At 44.4% G+C, this 19,654-nt stretch overlaps 1 protein-coding gene across 1 annotated transcript in view; it reads right to left on the bottom strand.

The window, feature by feature from the left end:
* Positions 1–19,654, bottom strand: part of PEX5L (peroxisomal biogenesis factor 5 like) — a 1,467,323-nt gene that overhangs the window by 89,983 nt on the left and 1,357,686 nt on the right. The gene's annotated exons all lie outside the window — the stretch shown is intronic.

The following is a 19,654-nucleotide window of genomic DNA, read 5'->3' as shown; positions in this document are numbered from 1 at the left end:
TCCCCCATTGCCCTTCCCCATTCCCATTTTTGCCCCATATGGCTTTATGGGAATGGGGAAGGCGCTAATTACGGTGCCGCAAAGTATTGCTGTACCGTAATTAGCACCCTGGTCCCTTTGCGGGTTGGTTTTTAACACCTGCTAAACAGCAGGCGTTAAAGTACCTACCCCCTAAGGGACCTCGTAGTAAGGCGGTAAGGGTTTACCGGTACCGGTGCCCTTACCGGTACCGGTAAACCCTTACCGACGTCCGTGTAATGAGGCCTATAGACTTGTTAAGAAGCCTATTTGTCCAGCCGGCCTAGCCCTCTCTATTATGTATACATTTACATGTGTAACTCTGCCTTTGAGTTCACATTTGCTACGTTTGTATCCCAGTAGATTCATGTGCACGCTACTGCAAGCTCTAGGTTCTATATCAGATGTTTTACCTTTAACAGTGTCTCTTTTATGCAGTGATCTGTACATCTCTAGAGGTAGGATGAAGGATCCGACTCTAAATCCGTCATGGGCCTGTTTGCATTCCCAACGTCATGTATGACGCTGTGACGTTTTTCTCCACAAGGAGATCTCTTGCCCAGATTCGTTCGGGCTCAATGCAGTGGCTTTTGCTGTCGTACTCCCTTTCTGTGATGGTGGCTATTTCATTCGATGCCATGTTTTGGCAAAATGGCCAACTTGAGTACATGCAGAACACATCTTGCCTGAAGCCAGGCATTACTGTTCATGTGCCACGTGTGGCTCCCTATTACACCTACACCTATGACACCCACCTCTTATGCTCTATTAGGCCCTAGGGCTGCGGTTCCATCTACCGTTCCCTCAGCTGTGACTTGGATTTTAATTTGACTCGTTGTGTCACTTCATTCACGTTACTCTACTCTGCTGCTTGCTTTTCTTTGTGTCATTTCTTCCCATGGTTGCATCTTCTGTTGATTTTTGTGGAATGACCATGACATCATGCAGCAAGTTTTAATTTTGCTTCAATATGTTTTTCTTATATTGCAGCCTTCTACACAGAACAACTACCATTCCACAAGTCATATTATAGCCTTACGGACTGATGGAGGGGTCATTATCCCAAGTGATAATGACCCCTCCCGAGGGCTGTTAGGCCATTAGCACATAATGGCAGCAGCAATACATGCTTTGGAGCTTTGGTGCTGAAGTAAAAAAACATTTGTTTAATAATGAGAAAGTAAATTGACAAAGCGAGTATGTTATTAAATGTGGATTTATTTCGTAGTATTTAAATAACAATCTTGTCTTCATATATTAAGCATTCCAATTGCAAACTGGTGCAGTTAACTTGGTTAACATGAGCACGCATTAGGGGGTCATGCAAAAGTAAACAGTTTCTCTATAAGAAAGTGAAGGCATTTCCCCATGTTTTAGCTTTCTTGTTGCTGCAGTGAAAATAAAGTTCTCTTATACCAGTAGTTATAGACTGCACGCTGAAAATTCTGATTGGCCGAGAGGAGGTCAATAACGATATCTATGTGTCAATTTTGTTTAGCTCCTTATAGTCACATTTCCAGTCCAGTTCCCTGAGGCTCAATACATACTCTTCAGCAGAAGCTCAATCTGTGGGGCGTTCGCATTCCTTTGTTCACAAGCCTCACATTTAGTTGTGTTCTCAATTCAACATATGCATTTGGTCTTTGCTCATCTGTGCCATTGAAAACTGGGTTCAGAGGTCCTCCAAATATCTACTGTGCTCTAGGACCAGTGTGCTTATTTGCATGGCACATTTCCCTGCAGGCCTGAATGCTTCACACCTCACAGCTACCAGTTAATTTTGAAACATGGCCTTCCACTAACTTGTATTGTATGCCTCCCTGGTACTGTTTAGAATGTCACACTTTGCATCGTGTCATTGTTCTTTTCTAAGAACAGTAGTTAGTTCTTTCTGTGTGGTCTTCTCTTGATGTCAGGGTTCTTCACATCTCCTCCTCACATCTCCTCTTCGTCGGCGCTGTGGAAGAATCATGCGCACATGCTACAAATGGAAAAGGCGTATGTGTATAAACCTTTATTTCTAATTTCCATGAAAGTAGGCATTTTTAGAAGCTGCTGGAACCAGGACGGGCAAATAAGTGGTGTGATTGTGGTAGCCCATCTCCTACTCCCCCTGGGGTTCAAATACAGCCCCCAGACTAAAAGAAAACTGCATTTGGCTATGTTGGGCCTAAAAAGGCAGTGCATTGAAAACACACAGGGATGACTTCCAAACTGAAAGGGCTGCATTTCATTCTCAAATGCCAAATAAAAATGATGTTTCCAGAAAAAATAAATGAAATGGGCCTTGCATTTGCGTGACTAGATCAAAGGCCCGAAAGTACTTTCCATCACATGTGCCCGATGTCTAAAGTGCAGTCTTGAAGACACAAGGAGTGCAAAATAAAGGGTTACTTTGCACAAACAAAAACTGTTGCCATGGAAAGGTATGCATGTGCAGCTTAGAAAAATGAACACATAGGGAAAGTAATCTCCTTTGCCAGAGTCATGTGAATATATGTTGGGATATAAAGATGAACATTGAAGGCATGATGCAAGATATTAAAAGGCCTCATGTGTAAAAGAAATTGTAACATTTAAACATCAGCAATTTCTGTTCAGGTGAACCGGCTTCAGTGTCTGTCTAGAACACTCAAACATTGACCCTCCCCCTATCTTCTATGTATTTAAAACATCTTTTTGTGACCACAAAGGAATTTATGGTGGGTTACGGCATGCAACTGGGTAAATAAAGGCAGTCCTTAATGGGTTGAACTTTCTAATACTCACATTTGTGGTCCCTCTCACTGAGCTAATGACATTTGATATACACCAGAAGATGCTTTATGAGTCGGGGTGGAGTGTCTTCATCCGTATCAGAAGATAAGCAGAGCCATTGACATTGCAATAATGTTAATGGATTTACACCAGGCCAAACCAACAAAGGAAGCAGATGACCCATTACATGTTCAGTTTGAAGAAGAGACACGTAATGTGAAATTGAAGGAAATATATTTATATCATTATTTTGCCATAGGGTTACATAGAGGATCAAACTTTTGTCATGTTCTCAGGAACTATAAGGCACGCATAAATCATTCAAATATCACTGTACAGCTTATGCAGAGGCCTATCTGACTCATACAAATTTGATATTGGGAACCGTAGTTATAACCTAAAAAGTGTTTCTAGCTCCCAGAAAATGTCATGAAGCAGAGATTCAGGGAGATGATAGCTTGTTAAATTAGATATCTCTATAGAAAATGTCAGGTCGATAACTGATTTTTGAATAACTCACGAGTAATTGGCATTTGAACCTGCAAACATGTTCCTCTAAGTTATATTGTGGCAGTAACCTGTAGCCTAAACAGCAGACATATTTGACATGAAATAGGGACCAATGTATGTAGATTTCCATGAAAGCAGTGGAAATTGATGTACTAAATGATGGGCTGTACCAAAGGATGGGCTACAAGGTAAAAGCCCATCAGCCTCGGGAGCAGGCATCTAGACATTTAGTAAAACCTCAGCAGCCCCGGCTAAGGGCTATCTGGGTTCAGTCCTGGTGCCTTAGGCGCCAGTTTCATAATAGAAATCAGTCCTGGCGCCTAAGGCGCCAGGCTCATAGTCATTACTTATCTCAGGCAGACCATGCTGCAAATGACTCCAATCTAACATGAAGCCTGAAAGGGACTATTTTTCTAAAGGGACTATTTTTACTCGGGTGTGGTTCTAGGGACTTCTTACCTGGGACTACTTTTGAGGCTATTTAAACCACGCCCGACCAGCAACACACGCTTCGCGTTATTCTGCATCCAGCAGCGTAACGCTCACCGTGCCTGCAGCCTGCATCCAGTCTTCTGCCACGCCCGCCTCGAATCCGGAGCTCCTAAAACAAAGAGGAAAGAAAGGGACAAGGTTAGAAAATGAACTTATTTCTATTCTACACCTGATTCTGGATCCATCTCGTCTCCGGACCTGTAAAGAACATCATTTCTGCATGCGCCGCACCTCCACCTGCAGCGCGTCGCCATACTCACCAGTCTTCACAGCATCCTTCGGGTCGGCGCTGCCTCCATCATTTCTTCGCCGAACTTCGGCACCTAGGAGACAAAAGAATACCACAAGGTGAGCCGAGGGAACCAACAAATATAATTCTTACCACCATAGTCTTACCTGATTTACCACCGGAGGCATCCTTTTGTGACTCTCCATATTTTCACATGCTGCATCTGTAAAGAGAGACAAAACAACACGTTTTCCACGTGCAACATTTACCGGACAGCGCCGGGTAATACAGACTCTTACCTGAGCGCCACCAGCTGCCACAAGAGCATCTTTTCACGAGCCAGCTGCAAGACAAGAAAGGAAGGGGGGAACAAGAGTGAACATCGGACATATTGAACTCTATGAACTTAATACTTACTGGTCCTCACCAGGAACCTCAGAGTCAATACTCTCCGGAACTCTCCCGAGCCTTCAAACCAGTGAAGTAACTGGAGTCGACGCGCCCCTGCGAATCCACACAGGATGGAGAGCTCATCTTTCAAGAATATAAAGTGAGATTGCTGTGAGGGCATTTCAGAGGTGATTAGTTGGGGAGGACTGTGGGGGTGCCATCACTTGAATCCACAAGTGGCTAAATCCATCTCTCCACTTGCAGCAGAATATTTCTACGGGATAAGCAGACAAGATTAGGAGGGCAGATCCAGTCGGTCATCGCTGCACTACGCATCACGCGGGTGGAGACCGCAGCTGTCCGGGTCCGACCGCCGCCCCTGTGGGAGCCAGGTGAGCGTAACACAATGCCCTTGGAATCTCGCACACAAACTATGCAGGTGACACCCACATTCTCACCCTCCTCACCCTCCTCACTGGCGACCACACAAAAGACACTCTTAGAATCAACAATATCTATGAAACCATCCAATCTTGGATGGCCGCACACAGCCTCTGCCCTAATGATAAAAAAGGGAACTCCTCCTCATTGGTTCCCCTGCTCGCCTGAAGAGACTTACCCAGGAGTAGAAATCCATTATCATAGATGGCCACAAGATATTTGTTGCCCCCTCTGTCAAGACCCTTGGGGGTCTACCTCGACTCTGCTTTAACCATGACCCACCAGGTCAACCACATTGCATGAGCATCAGGATATGCAATCAAACTGATCAATGTCAGTAAACCCTTCCTCACCACTACTAACTGCCTGGAAGTTGTCCAGGCACTTGTAGGCTCAACACCTGACTACTGTAACTCCTTACCACTGAAAAGAGCCTCTACAAACTACAAACAACCCAAAACAATGCACTCAGAGCTGCTCTGACATTGGCAAATGGGACCATATATCGGATGCATGGGAAGCAGCCCACTGGCTCCCAGTTGAGGACAGAATCAACTTCAAAATTCTGTCCCTCACCCACTGATGTCTTTTGAATGACGCACCGCGTTACCTAGCGGATAAACTAAAAGAAACACGACTCAGAAAGACCTACAAGAACCGCCTACAGACACTGCCTTGCCTCGCCAAGGTTCAGGCACTCAAAAGCTGGGGGATCCAGCTTCCCAGTCTGGGCACCATCACTATGGAACAAGCTACCACCACACTTGAGAAGTGAACCCTTCTACAACGTCTTCAGAAAGCATATCAAAACCTTGATTTTCAATTAACCTGCCGCCCCCCCCCCCTTGCCTCACTATTTCTGCATTATGATTGTCTCTCTGTAACTAGCTCCTGGATGCCCATGGGCTTTGCATGCTGCTAAAAATACAAAAATAAATAAAATAAATAAATGCTTTTTTTTCCTTGGACCTTGGTGCATCACAGTTACCTCGATTACCTTTCATCAATGGCTTTGATGTCGGAAGCAGCCTCTGTTACTTTGCATTTCCTGTTTCCTGTTCTGCAGGGGTGCGGCTTGACACATCACATTCGTGTTGAACGGCAGATGTTCTTTCCTCTGAGCTTCTGTGTTGGGAGTGTAGAACTTAGAAAGCGTAGAGTGAAATATATGTGAGGCAGCTGTCATATTGAGTGGGTTCAGTGGAGACCCTGAGCCTGTGCTTGTTTGGTGGTAGAGAGGAGAGCATGTGGTAAGACTGGTAAGCCTTTAGCCTCTAGCTTCTGGAATGTTGGTTACCCGAGGAAACTGCTGCAGTAAATTGCGGTTGCCCGTAATTGAAGATACCTGTGACCCGGTCTTCTGAGGCTCTAATCCCCATTCCACGTATGAGAGTAGGGCCTGGCGGCAGTCAGGTTAGGCGATGTGTCCTTTGCCTTGCAGCCATTTAGAACTGTGGAGGCTGCAGGGTTTCTCCCTTTGAGCCGCCTGCTCCTCAAAGCAGATAGGCATTAGGTGAAATTCTGCTGTTCCACTCAACTCTTTAAACTTCGGGGAGAGTATGAGGAGTTACTATCCTAGTTGCTGTTGAGGTTTGTGCTTAGAGACCTCCTGTTGTGAGCTACTTTAAATTCTTTGGAGGTTCTGGAGGTTTGCAGAGGTTGCAGTCTCAGGCGGTCCCTGGCGAGCAAAGGTGAAGGTGAAGTGAGTGGAGTTGGACTATCGTTCATTGCCTGGGACCTGGAGAAACAGCCTTTTATTTGGCAGCCTAACTCTGCCCAACACAAAGCTTTGTTGGCTCCACCCTTGTAAACCACTTTCCTTGCTTGTGAGTATGTCCAAATAGCGTAGTCGCAGGCTAATAAAAACAGCCAAAGGTTTGGCTGCTCTAAGGGCTGAAGACGAGAGGGTTGAGATGAGGAGGCTCTGAGGCTACAGAGTGAGTTGAAAACACTGAACAGTGTGGACTTTTCCTCACCATGGTCAACTGGTAGCACCCCAAAATCATTGGAAAGTAAGTCTGCTGAGCACAGAGGAGCGTTTTTTTTGGCAAACAAGTTGATATCAACTGTCCCCTCACCCCCCACGTCCCAAACTGTTGAAATTGCACGTTGCATTTATTAACGTGATTTAACGCAAACTAAGTTAACCAAGAACCCAATTCACTGGATTTGCGGTTAAAAGGGCCGCAACTGCTTTGGTAACCGAGAACTGTGATACAGAGGTGGTGACAAATGGGGAGCGGGTTGATAAAGCGGACAACATTTTTAACAACTCCATTGTACTGGACCACTCCTTCATACAGTTATGTAAGAATATGGAAGGAATAGTGGACAGGGGTTATAGATCTGTTTCATATGGAAAACTAACTGAAATATCCACGCAGGGGCCAGAAACGTCGACTAAGGGAGTGGCTGTGAGTTCCCAGTGTGAATCGCTAGAAAGACAAAAACCTACACTAAAGCCTCACTCAAATATATGATTGCTTTACTCCCCAAAAAATACTAATCTTCATCGAGAATCCACATGTTTACCTCAAGTGTACCTCCTCGGCCCGCCTCAATTTCTGCACTACACTTGGTATTGAAATCAATACTAAGATTATACGATAACATCAAGGAAGTTGTAGTGGAGAATGCAAGGAAGTCGAGTTCAGTGGACACCAAAATCGAGTCGCTTATGAATCAAATAAATGAAGTACAAACAGGGCTCAAGTCTAGCAAACTCATAGAAGAGGCCCTTAGTGAAAAAATCAATAAGGTCAGTGAGGAACTTCATAGGAGACATGCAGGACTGGGTCCCAAGGTCACTTACGAACAGAGGAAAAGTCAAACAGTCAGCTCACCGTCAGTTTAAAGTGAGGCATCAGACAGTCCTTCGTCTCTGCTAGATTGCTGTCCAAGTGGAGAAGTAAACGTGGAGGTACGTTCCTTGGTGGTAATCGAAGAAAATGAAGTACCAGTTTCAAACGAAAATTCCCCAGTGGAGACGAGCGAACAATTTTATTGTCCCAGGAGGATAGCTCAGCGGCAGCTTTTATTGTCCCAGGAGGATAGCTCAGCGGCAGCGTGCTCGACTTGGAAACAAGAAGACACGGAGCAACACAGGTTCGATCCCTTGGTCCGCGCTTAGAAACCTCTGGGTATTATGCACGTTATAAATAACCTTTCATATATCATATCAAATCAAAGCAGCATTAAAAAAAAAACGCAGGAAAGACAAAAGAAGAGCAAAAACCAACCGTCACTAAACTTAAATAAAAGAAACCACTCGTTGAAGTTTCTTTGTGCTTTGCCAACTCAAGGGTCCATAAGAAATCTAGCTGAGGTGGAACAACGTCAGGAAGCCCTGGGTTTGAGTAGTGGGTAGACCCCCGAGAGTGTGTTGAGAAAACAAAGAAATCTAGACAAAGTAAAATCACTACATTTCTAGGAAATCAAGTGGAAGCCGTAGTGTTAAACTTGGCAGAGCAAACTGTACACCATAACCAGAGCGTTGAAACTGTTAACTCAGGAACAAGACACCCAACAACTCGGTCTGACTACAACTGCTGCAATTTGTGGGTGTCCAGTCTTTGGCGCCCCACAACTATAACAACATTTGAGCACACAAGGAATACGAACTTTATGGAAAAGACAATTGGCTGGGAGCTGATTACCCAAGTCCACGGATATCTATGAACAGGGGTGAGATGCTAAAGAGCTTCCAGGCAATTCCACTATTGCGGGCAATCCGGTCTGAGGACATTGAACAGGAGGGCAGGGTGCTACTTCATTTCAAATCTTGTGGCACAAATTGTCTGGAAGGAAAGGGAAGTTTTGTGTTCTCTGGGTTATGACCTATTTGAACTAAACTCTCTTCCATAATAAACTGTCTTTAGCAGAGACATGATAAAACCTACTCAAATATGCGCTGAAGACTGTGTGGGTGACGTTAGTGTAACACTTCTCCAAGAGACAATGGGCCTCATTACAAGTATGGCGGTAAGGCAACAACGGTGCTGGTAGCGCTACTGGCACCGTTGCTACCGTACCACCATGCTACGAGTTCTGCTTGCAGGTGCCCTCGTAGTCACCAGGTGTGACCTGGTGGCTGTACCGGCACCCGCAAGAAGAACAGGACTGTAGCACCAGTACCGTTATGAACGGTACCAGTGCTACCACCTTCCCCATTCCCATTGAGCCCTAAATGGGAATGGGGATGTACCGGGCCTGGCACCCGCGAAAGGGCAATTACCGGGTCCGGCTGGGCCGGAATAGCCCAGTAATTGTCCATTTGCGGGTGCCCGACCCGGATGCAAGTTTGGAGGTAGCCTTGCTGGTTTTACAAGCAAGGCTACCACCAACATCGTAATGAGGACCACTGTCAATGTGTTCCTTTGAGTTGGAGGGTTTTTATACCTACTACAAAAATGCCACTAGAGGTAACAGGGGTAGGCGGCAGGGGGGTGATGGTAATAGCGGTTGACTTAAAACTGGAATGTAAACACTTTGAGGTAGCAACACAGAGTAACAACCTTCTCGCTGTTAGTGTGACTTTCACTACTGTGAAAGAGGAGTTTCTACTAATCAGTGTGTATTGGACCCTTGCAAAACACACTGTAATTGAAATACATGATGAGCTAAATATGCTACTAACAAAATGGTTAGAGGATAATACATCTCACACAGTTATTTTGGGTGGTGATCTAAACGCAAGTTGTGCGGACAAACTAAAAATGAAACAGCAGGAGGGAGGTAAACTGTCTCCAATATCATTAGAAGTACCAACTGGGATTGCATGGGGCCATTACGTTACTAACTGGGACCTGGATCTGTGTCTTCCCACCGAGGAGGAAACTGGCAGGGGGTTTTACACATGGAGTAGGGGATTAAAACCATCATGGATCGATCAATTTTATGTCACGAACAATCTGAGACCTCGGTGTAGCCCGTTGATTGCGGGGCCTGTGTGCAGCAGTGATCATTTATCACTCCAGTTATCTATACGACTGTGGATAGATTTGTCCTTAATTTATCCTCAGTCTGCCTTGGTCAATGTGGCCACGCGAGGTCTGATGGTAAATTGGCATGGCAGCATGTAGGATGTTTACTGTTGAACAGAGTCGGTTGATTGGTAACGTGGGTTTTGATGAGTGTGACTTCTCTGTAGACAGGTACAATGGTACGAAGATATCCTGTTTAGAATCCCTTGGGAGTAAGGGGAACTGCAGGGGGAACAAGCATCATCGGTATCATTATGATGCAATAGTGGCAGAGGCAAAGAGGGTAAAGAAAAGAGCCATAAGAAATCTGACAATGAATTAGTGTTTGGGGGCGGAACATCGTTGGGCAAAGAAAATTATCATGGCCAACTACAGGGGATTTCTAAATTCAATCAAATTGGAAATTCTCAATAGGGAACATCATCTAATTCGTATGTCACTGAAAGATAACAATAGCTCTGACTTCTGGACGACCATAAATGGGAAGCTCAAAGCCTTCTGTGAAAGGAGGGACTCTAATACCTGTGCATGTCTGGGAAACATTTGATAAGGCCAAATACAGCTGGCCAAAGGAGGTAATGGCCATTTGCTCCTCATTCATGAGCAAGAGTAAAACAGGGTTATACCTGTGGAACGGCGAGGATATCCTCTGGGCAATTGGCAGAGCAAAGAGCTCTAGGGCGCCGGGACCGGATGGTATTCCTCCAGTAGTGTTTGAGAGTAACCCGCAAATTTGGTTTCGTTCGATGAGCGTGCTATTCAAACAGGTGTATACTAGTCACAGGGACCCTAGGAAGTGGAGGGAATCAATCATCTTTCCTATTTTCAAACAAGGCAACAGTGACGACCCTAAACATTTCAGGCCAATTGCTTTCTTAGATGCCACAAGTAAAATCTTTGCATCACTACTGCTCAGGTACCTTAAACAACACGTTTCGGTCCTAAAGGTAATATCAAGCTATCCGGTGGAATGTCGCACAGGGATGGGTGCTTCCTTAAACGCTACCACCTTGTCCCATGTGTTGACGGCAGTGAAGAGGGGTTTGGGAGGAACAACATACATGGCTTCAATTGACATGCCAAACGCCTTTGACACTGTCTGTAGACAGACGCTGTGGAACAAACTAACTGTGCACAAGATTCCCACAGAGATGATCCAGATTTTAGCACTTTTTCATGAGGGAACTTCTTTGAGGGTGAGGTTGAGCAGGGTTGTGGTTTTGTCAGGGAAGGTACCGACTTTTGGTGGGTTAAGGCAGCATTGTCTTTTTTCTCTGACCCTGTTCAACCCATACATTGCAGACCTGGAGGGTCTTTGAAACTTGGGGGTTACAAACCTGGTAAAGATGGGCGAACTAAGCCTAAATTGGCTTGCGTTCGCAGGTGACATCATTTTATTTGACAAGACCCCGATAGGGTTACATAGGAAGCAAACTCTTCTTAACCAATGTGCCCCGAATAACGATCTGAGTGTGAATGGACAGACATCGAAAGTAATGATCTTTACCACCAGTAGACGTCCAAAAACATTGAAGTGGATGGTAGCTGGGTTAGAACTTGATGAACTCAAACTCACTTGTTGTATGGAAAACATTTCTGAAGGGGAAATCTACCCCACTAATTACCAAGATGAAAAGAGTCTATTCACAGTTTTGTAGATATTCCCTGCTGCCATTGGTGAATTATACTTGCTTACGGTTGAACCTATTATTCTATACGGGTTGGATATCACACTTGCTGATCTGGGTCCCTACTTGAACTCCTTGCAGTGTATACTGTGGACGAAATGTTTGGGGTTGGCGAACTCTGTTCCAAATGCCGTCATAAGGCATACGTTTGGGTTAGTTTCACTGGCAAGAAGGGCTCTGTGGAGAAAGTTGTCTGAATTTGCAAAATATGTATCTTCTCCAGACAACTTGCTCTATCAGGCTCTTGGCAAAAATACAAAACATTGGCTTTGGCGGTATCCCTGAATGAATTAAGAGAGAACATGCAGAGAAAACTTCCGTTGTTTGGTGCCTCTTGCAAAGATTTTGAAATTTCACCTACGGTTGTGAAAGAGAACATTTTTGTTTTTTATTGGGCGGAAACAGTAGATCTGTTGGCTAAATACCCACTGTACAGAGAATAGGCTAAATTCCCGAGGAAGAGAAATGAACTTCCAAAGTATATCTCTTTATTCCCTGGTCCTAAAGTTAATCTGGTATACCCGCGGTTCTGTTTAAATCAGTTTCTAACTTTGGAACGAAAAAGTAAATGGGACAAAACCTGTCAAAACTCCAACTGCAGGTTTTGTAGGGGGAGCTACTTTCAGGAACCATTGACGCATCTGGTCTTAAATTGTTACGCGTTTAAGGACTGCAAAGCTCGGAACCTGGGTTCGGAATTGTTGATTGAGTTAGCGTGGGTTAGATTGATGTGGGGAAATAATGTACATTTAATTTTAGCACTACATGCTTTTTTAAAATTATATTGTGCATACTGGGAAATACCTAAATTGTTTGCAAATTATATTTTGTTGAAATATATTGTAAGATGTAACGTGATGCAATTCTTTTAAATTTGTGAAAGGTTTATACATTTGTATGAGCTAAAGCACAACAACAAAACATTAATCATTAATGAATGGAATACAACTTGTAAGCAATACGAGTGCACCAGGGAGTAAGTACCAAGAGATGCACAGTTTATTTTCTGGCACCAATGCCAGGAAACACCCACATGTACAGGAACAAACCATAATCGAGTCACAGCTGGATATCAAACACTCCCAACATGAACAATTAAATGACTAACACTCGGCCCAATTCTTTAATGCCATTGCAACCACTTTGAGAGCTCATGCATTCTCTGAGTCTGCATGCATGCATGCGTGCGTGCAGCCAGCTACCTCCTCGCACCTTTACCCACAGCATTACTCCGACCATTGGCACCAAATGGCTTGCCCAAGCAAGCCTGTCAGTCACCTAGTTCCAAACATCATGCAGAACCAAAAAAGACAGGAGGAATTCATGGACTGCACCCTCAGACAGGATTTTAAAACCATTAATGGGCCTTCAAGAGTGAGCTTTGCCTCACCTCCCTCTCTCTGTTTTTATCTGTTCCTTTAAGTGCTGAGCAACAGGCAGCAGGCACATGTCACCAGGCCCAGGCCGCGGGCAGGTGGGAAAACAGGCACAATGCACAATGCAATACACGTTACGGTCCTGGGATCCTCCTGCTGCTCGTTCTTCCACTGCACACGACCGCACAAGAGGAAAGGACCTAACACTGGTGACGCACACCACCACTCCAATTGTAAAGCAGTGTGAATCGCAATGGATTCTCAGTTGGGGGCACTTCATGGGCTTAATAATGACACTGATTATTACAGCACTTGTAGAATTTTGAATTATTACAATTGCAATTGAAAATCCCTCAGCCCACATAATTAGTCTGTTTGGCAGTGGCCCTCATTCCGAGTATGGAGGTAATCATGGCGCTATTAGCGCCATGGCTACCTCCAATACCACTACCGAGTCCGCCCTGGTTCAATGGGGACTTACCGGTCTATTCCGACCTTTGCGGGACCGGTAAGTCCCCATTGAAAAAGTCATTCACCGTTCCCATTTGAGCCCCCATAGGGCTCAATGGGAAGGTGGAAGGCGCTAATAACGGTACCGCAAATTGCTCTAAAGTCCCTTAACGGGTGCCGTCCATAACGCCTGCTAAAACCAGGCGTTAAGGAAGGGACCCGCTAAGGGAACTTGGAATAGGGCGCAAAGGGATTACCGGCACCGGTGTCCTTCCCAGTGCCCGGTATCCCTTTGCGCCCAACTCGTAATGAGGCCAGTATTTTAATAAGTGCTATATTTATAATGAGCCTTTAGGTTCTCAATTTCTGCAACACTAGACGATTGCCTCTCTCTGCCTCTAGAACCGCAATACGTGTTGTTCTTGCTGTCCGAGATCTGACATTGTTGACCAAAACATTGCTCAACTCCTCATCATCCCCATTGCTGCTTGCATCAGGTCTTTAAGGAGCTATTTGAAAGTTCTTCAAACATTAGCCACAACTCAGCTCCGTACTGCTTTCCCACCCACAAGCACAGAAGAGCTGTCACACAGAGCAATGCCAGTCACATCTCTATAAGAAATGCATGCAGCAGAAAAAAAGGACCCAAGACCCGGGCGATGCAGCCGATAGGTTGACTTATTGTAGCCAACCTCCTCTGGACAGAACAGAGAATAGCCCAGAAGTCATCTTAGTTCGTTTGAGGACAATTTAGCATATGGTGAATACCCCAAGAGTTTTCAACTTTTCAATGCAGGAATGCAAAGTTCTTCTTGCTTTCTGAAAACAGATTTCTCTTTGCATCCAGTGACAGAAGCAAACCACGCTGATGTGAGCCTAGAACTCAGGGGCCGCCGAGAGATACATAAAGAACAGTGATGTCTTGAAGCCAAATGATGGATCATTGGATGAGCCGGCAAGCTGTGTTGCCAGATGGAAGTATCTGCAGAGCCCTGAAAGCATCAGCTGCCCCCTGCTCGCACTCATTAGAAGGAGCTTTCAATGTGACTGGTTCCATTATGTTCGGCGGCAGGACAGAACCTATCCCTGGTACCGATTAAAGAATAACTTTCTCAAAAGAGAACGAACAATTAGCATCGTTTCTGAAGGGAACTGTTTAGTTTAGAGGCTGTTAGAATGTCAATGGCCTTTTCGTTGGCAGCCATTTGCCATATACAATTGAGGCAGTGTTTGGCATATTGGTGTTTGTGCTTATAGGACCATAGATGTTGAACATGTTGTTGCGGGCATATGCTGCAATGCTTAGAGATTTGCTTTATGCTAAAATATACCAACATTGACAAACGTGAGGCCATGCTGTCATGGTATTATGAATTTAGTAGTAGTAGTTTGTCATTTATATAGCGCCATCATCCCATCAGCATGGCCTCAATGCACTTGTGGTGGGAGCGCCCTCAGGTGATGGAAGTCCAAGGTATGGGAACATTGTCAGAATTATTAGAATGCGTCTGTGCATTTGGCACAGATAGGTAGTTAGGCGGGCTTGCCAAGCTCCAATAAGCTACCATGGAGATCAGGCATGTGGATTTGTGCTGAGGTGGGCAGGAGAGTGCACGAGTGCAAGAGACTCGTTATGTGTCCAGCTAGACCGAATTTTGTGATAGGTTGTCGCTGCATTCTGAGGGCAGAGGTGTTGTGCTTTGTGTTTTTAGTCTGGTGTATGACGCCAAGGCATTATGTGTCCAGCTAGACCTGAATTGTTGTCATAGGTCATCGCTGCATCCTGATGCATGCGGGTGGGTAGCAGTGACTGTGGCAGAAGTCCACTGAAGTGGTGCGTGAATACATGCCTTGAGGCTCAGATGGAGTTTTGTCTGTGATGTAGCTCTGTGACCAGATATGTATAATAAACAGGTTAACATCATAAATCTAAGTGCAATAGACAGGCTATCCTAATACATCTTATAGGCGCAATAGACCGGCTACCCTCATAAATCTTCTAAGTGCAATATCAGCACAAACTACAATGGACAGGTATCTTAATACAACTTCTAAACGTAATAGACAGGGTACCTCAGAATCTTCTAAGTGCAATTCAAGGCTACTCGCATATATCTTCTATGTGCAATTCATTGGCTATGCTCATCAATTTCAAGTGCAATAGACAGGCTACCCTCAGAATCTTCTATGTGCAATTCAAGGCTACCCGCATATATCTTCTATGTGCAATAAATTGTGTAACTCATAAATCTTCTAGGTACAATAGACTGGTTACAATCAAATATCTTCTAAATTTAGTAGACAGGCTATCCCCATAAAACGTCTAGTGTAATCGACAGGCTACCCTAATAAGTGCAATACATTGCATCCCGCAAATTCCATCTAAGTGCAACACATTACACCCCCCCAAATTCCATCTCAGTTCAACACATTGCCCACCCACAAATTCAATTTAATTGCAACACATTGCCCACTCCATATTCCATGTAAGTGCAACACATTGCCACCCCCAAATTCCATATAAGTGCAAACACATGGCCTGCCCCCAAAATATATCTAAGTGCAACACATTGGCCACCCCCAACATTTCATCTGAGTGCAACACATTGCCCACCTCCATATTCCATCTAAGTGCAACACATTTCCTGCTGTCAAATTCCATCTAAATGCAAACACTGCCCGCTCTCAAAGTTCCTCCCTGTGAAAGACACAGGTAACCCCCACGACTCCTCAGAGTGCAATATCTTGGCCACTTTCGCAGTTGTTCTAGTGTGGCATCATGGCTAAAACCACACAGTAGTCCCAAGTGCTATTCACAGCCTACTCTTGGCATCATTCTGCGTTCAACACATTGGCTAACAAGAGAGTGCACAGTGTAGGTCAACGTAAGGTTAGACACAGTTAATAGAAATGAGGCGTGGCAGGGTTTTACCACAGCACAGTAATGGCTGTACTCTCCGCCCATACCACCTTACCTGGATGCAGCTGTATGTTGCCGGGCATCCACAGACAAACAGGGGCAAACATGGAATAGGAGCTGCGTAGAGGGGAGCTGCCCATTGCCTATGAAACCTATCTGGCTGCCCATGCAAGGCTGCCCTGGGAAGATCACTAAAGTGTATGTGTTCCGGTCACATGGTTTGAGCCTAACCAACAACAAGTCTGTGCAGGCAGGTGGAGTGTGGACATGCAGGCCTGGATGTCCACAGGTTGCTGCATACACACACAAGCATGGGGAAAGATGTGTAGGCTACAAGGCAATACAATCTTACAGATCGAGTGTCCCAAAGAATAATATTGAAAAAGGGAACATGAAGCCCAAGAAAATAAAATTTAAAAAGCATGTAACGACAAGCCAAACAAAATAGCTCCCAGGCTGAGTGGCTTACCCAGGGGGTCAATCCACCCTCATGGATTGAAGAGAAAGGTGGTTATGTGGTGGGCAACACGGAGAGTGAACTCCAGTTCTACCATGTGTTCTGGTCACGTAGTTTGGGCCTAACTACTCGTCAACCAGTCCGGGCAGGCAGGGGGAGTGTGGACGGGCAGGGTTGGATGACCACCAGTTGCAGCATTCACACACAAGCACAGGGAAAACATGTGCAGGATACAAGGTAATAAAGCCTTCCAGATCAAGAGTCCCAAAGAAAAAATATAGAAACATGGAACTTGAAGCCCAAGAAAGAAACTTTAAAAAGCGTGCAATGACAAGTCCCACAAATAAATAAAGAAATCACGGAGCAAGCTCCCATGCAGAGTGGCTTACCCAGGGAGTCATTCCACCCTCATGGATTGAAGATAAAGGGGGTCACCACAAGTTGGCCGGTATCCTGGCGGTAAATCTGCCAGGATACCGCCCAATACAATTAGCGTTACCTCAACTTGATCTGGCGCTATTATCGCCAGATTCCAAGGTCAAAGGCACTGGTGCCAAGTGACTTTGCACTGCCAACAAACACCCTGATTCACAGAGTGGTGCTAAAAGTATAAAAACCATAACCATCCAATGGAAACTGAATGGTGTATTCTGCGGAACGTTATAACTATGAGGTAGGCTAATTAAATAACTTGGCCAAACATGTACTGTGACCAAATGATGACATAAGATGGGAATTATGGAGACTTTAAAACAATGTGAGTATAGAGCAGAGGGATTTTGACTCTGGAAAGGTTGCATGGAAGAACACCTGTCCCCATTAGATGTGTGCTGATTCTGGATACCATCTAGCAAATTGGGAATTGTCTATGAGGGATCCTGAACCAACTAAACCTGAAGAAAATTTGTTTTCCAAGAGGGATGAGAACCTGACCAGGAGTTCTTTTGTGAATCAGGCTCTATATATCTTAAGTTTCTGAAAACACTACACATTTTAATTGGGCTTTTCGGTCAGTGTATCTAAATCCTTTACTTCACTTTAAAACATTTCCAAATTACGTATGATGTTATATTTGTAAATAAAGCAAAATATTTGCTTTCCCCAATGACACATATAGGTGGTAGAATCAAAGGAGTGTTTCTGGTCTCTTGGTTCCCTTGTATGTATGGTACTGTGGGCTACTAATATATGTGTGCAATTTACACTATGTTTACAATAACTGGGATCTGCAGGTTTTGGGTTAAGGAAGTAATGTAATCAATTTAGAAAGCACAGACTCACCCACCCAAAATGAGAAAGATTTGTTTAGAATGTATTGAACACATATACATATCTCTCCCCTTTCAAATCACATACGAATTTCACTGTGAAATTACAGAAAGAGACGTTGTATGCAAGTTGTATTCACTCTTTTCTTTATGGGAACAGAAATGACTCCTTTAATCTTGCTCTCATTTTCGAATATAATTTAAGTAACTACAGGATTTGCAGAACATATCTTATCCAACTGATTCTCATCAGATCATGGTACAGTGTGCATAAAACCATGGCCCCATGTTAACTGCATCTCTGAAAACACTTCGGGTGCTTTTTAAATATCCCTTATAAAAAGCTTCACTGTCAGCGCTGTCAGTGTTCCCTATTTTGCACAGCGCTCAAAGCACAGTTAGTAGGCAAAAGACATTGATATCAATATTCATCTCATACTCATTAACTACAATATCCTTTTTCTCTTTCTTATCAATACCTTTTATCAGCCACTACGCTCTCTGTGCAGATGTGCCACTTGCAGCAAAATCTCACTTGACTTTAAATAAGATTGGAAACATAGTTACATTTCACATAAAATACCAAGATGTTTCTATTTGGAATGAGCGACCTTATAGTATCATCCACCCCCACCCCTCACCCCAATTCCCTTGCACTGCAGGGAGCTACTGCAATATTTCTAGGGGACTCATCTATTATGTTTGGGGAGTTTTGTTATACTCACTTTAATCTTTCTTTTAAGGCACTGAGTCAAAAATGGGCCTCATGAGTTCACAAAAGAACTCCTGGTCAGGTTCTCATCCCTCTTGATAAGCAAGTTTTCTTCAGGTTTAGTTGGTTCAGGATCCCTCATAGACAATGGGGGTCATTACGAGGTTGGAGGTAAGGGATGACCGGCACCGGTAAGGACACCAGTGCCGGTAATCCCTTACCACCCTATTCCAAGGTCCCTTAGCGGGTCCCTTCCTTAACGCCTGGTTGTACCAGGCGTTATGGAAGGGACCTGTTAAGGGACTTCAGAGCTATTAACAGTACCGAAAATTGCGGTACCGTTATTAGCTCCATCCCCATTCCCATTGAGCCCTATGGGGGCTAGAATGGGAATGGGGAATGGTTCCTGGAATGGGGATTTACCGGGTCCTCCAAGGTTGGAATGACCCAGTAGATCCCTATTTCGGGAACCCGGACCCGGAATGCGGTAAGGGGGTAGCCATGGTGCTAATAGCACCATGGCTACCTCCAACCTCGTAATGACCCCCAATGCCCAATTTTCTAGATGGTATCCAGAATCAGCACACATCTGATGGGGACAGGTGTTCTTCCATGCAACCTTTCCAGAGTCAAAATCCCTCTCGTCTATACTCACATTGTTTTAAAGTCTCCATAGTTCCCATCTTATGTCATCATTTGGTCACAGTACATGTTTGGCCAAGTTATTTAATTAGCCTACCTCATAGTTATAACGTTCCGCAGAATACACCATTCAGTGTCCATTGGATGGTTATGGTTTTTATACTTATAACCTGAAAAATGGTGGTAGATAATGTGCTCTAAATTTTCCTGCATGTAAAATCAGTTTTCCCTCAAAACTGAATGCAGAAATATGTCAAATTAATGAAATAAGGATTTCTATACTATCCCACCCAAGAAGCACACTTTCACATGCGTCACAACA

Source organism: Ambystoma mexicanum, chromosome 10, assembly GCF_040938575.1.
Source record: "Ambystoma mexicanum isolate Mex_15411 chromosome 10, UKY_AmexF1_1, whole genome shotgun sequence".
Lineage (NCBI taxonomy): Eukaryota > Metazoa > Chordata > Amphibia > Caudata > Ambystomatidae > Ambystoma > Ambystoma mexicanum.
This window is presented reverse-complemented; position numbering and strand designations above follow the sequence as displayed.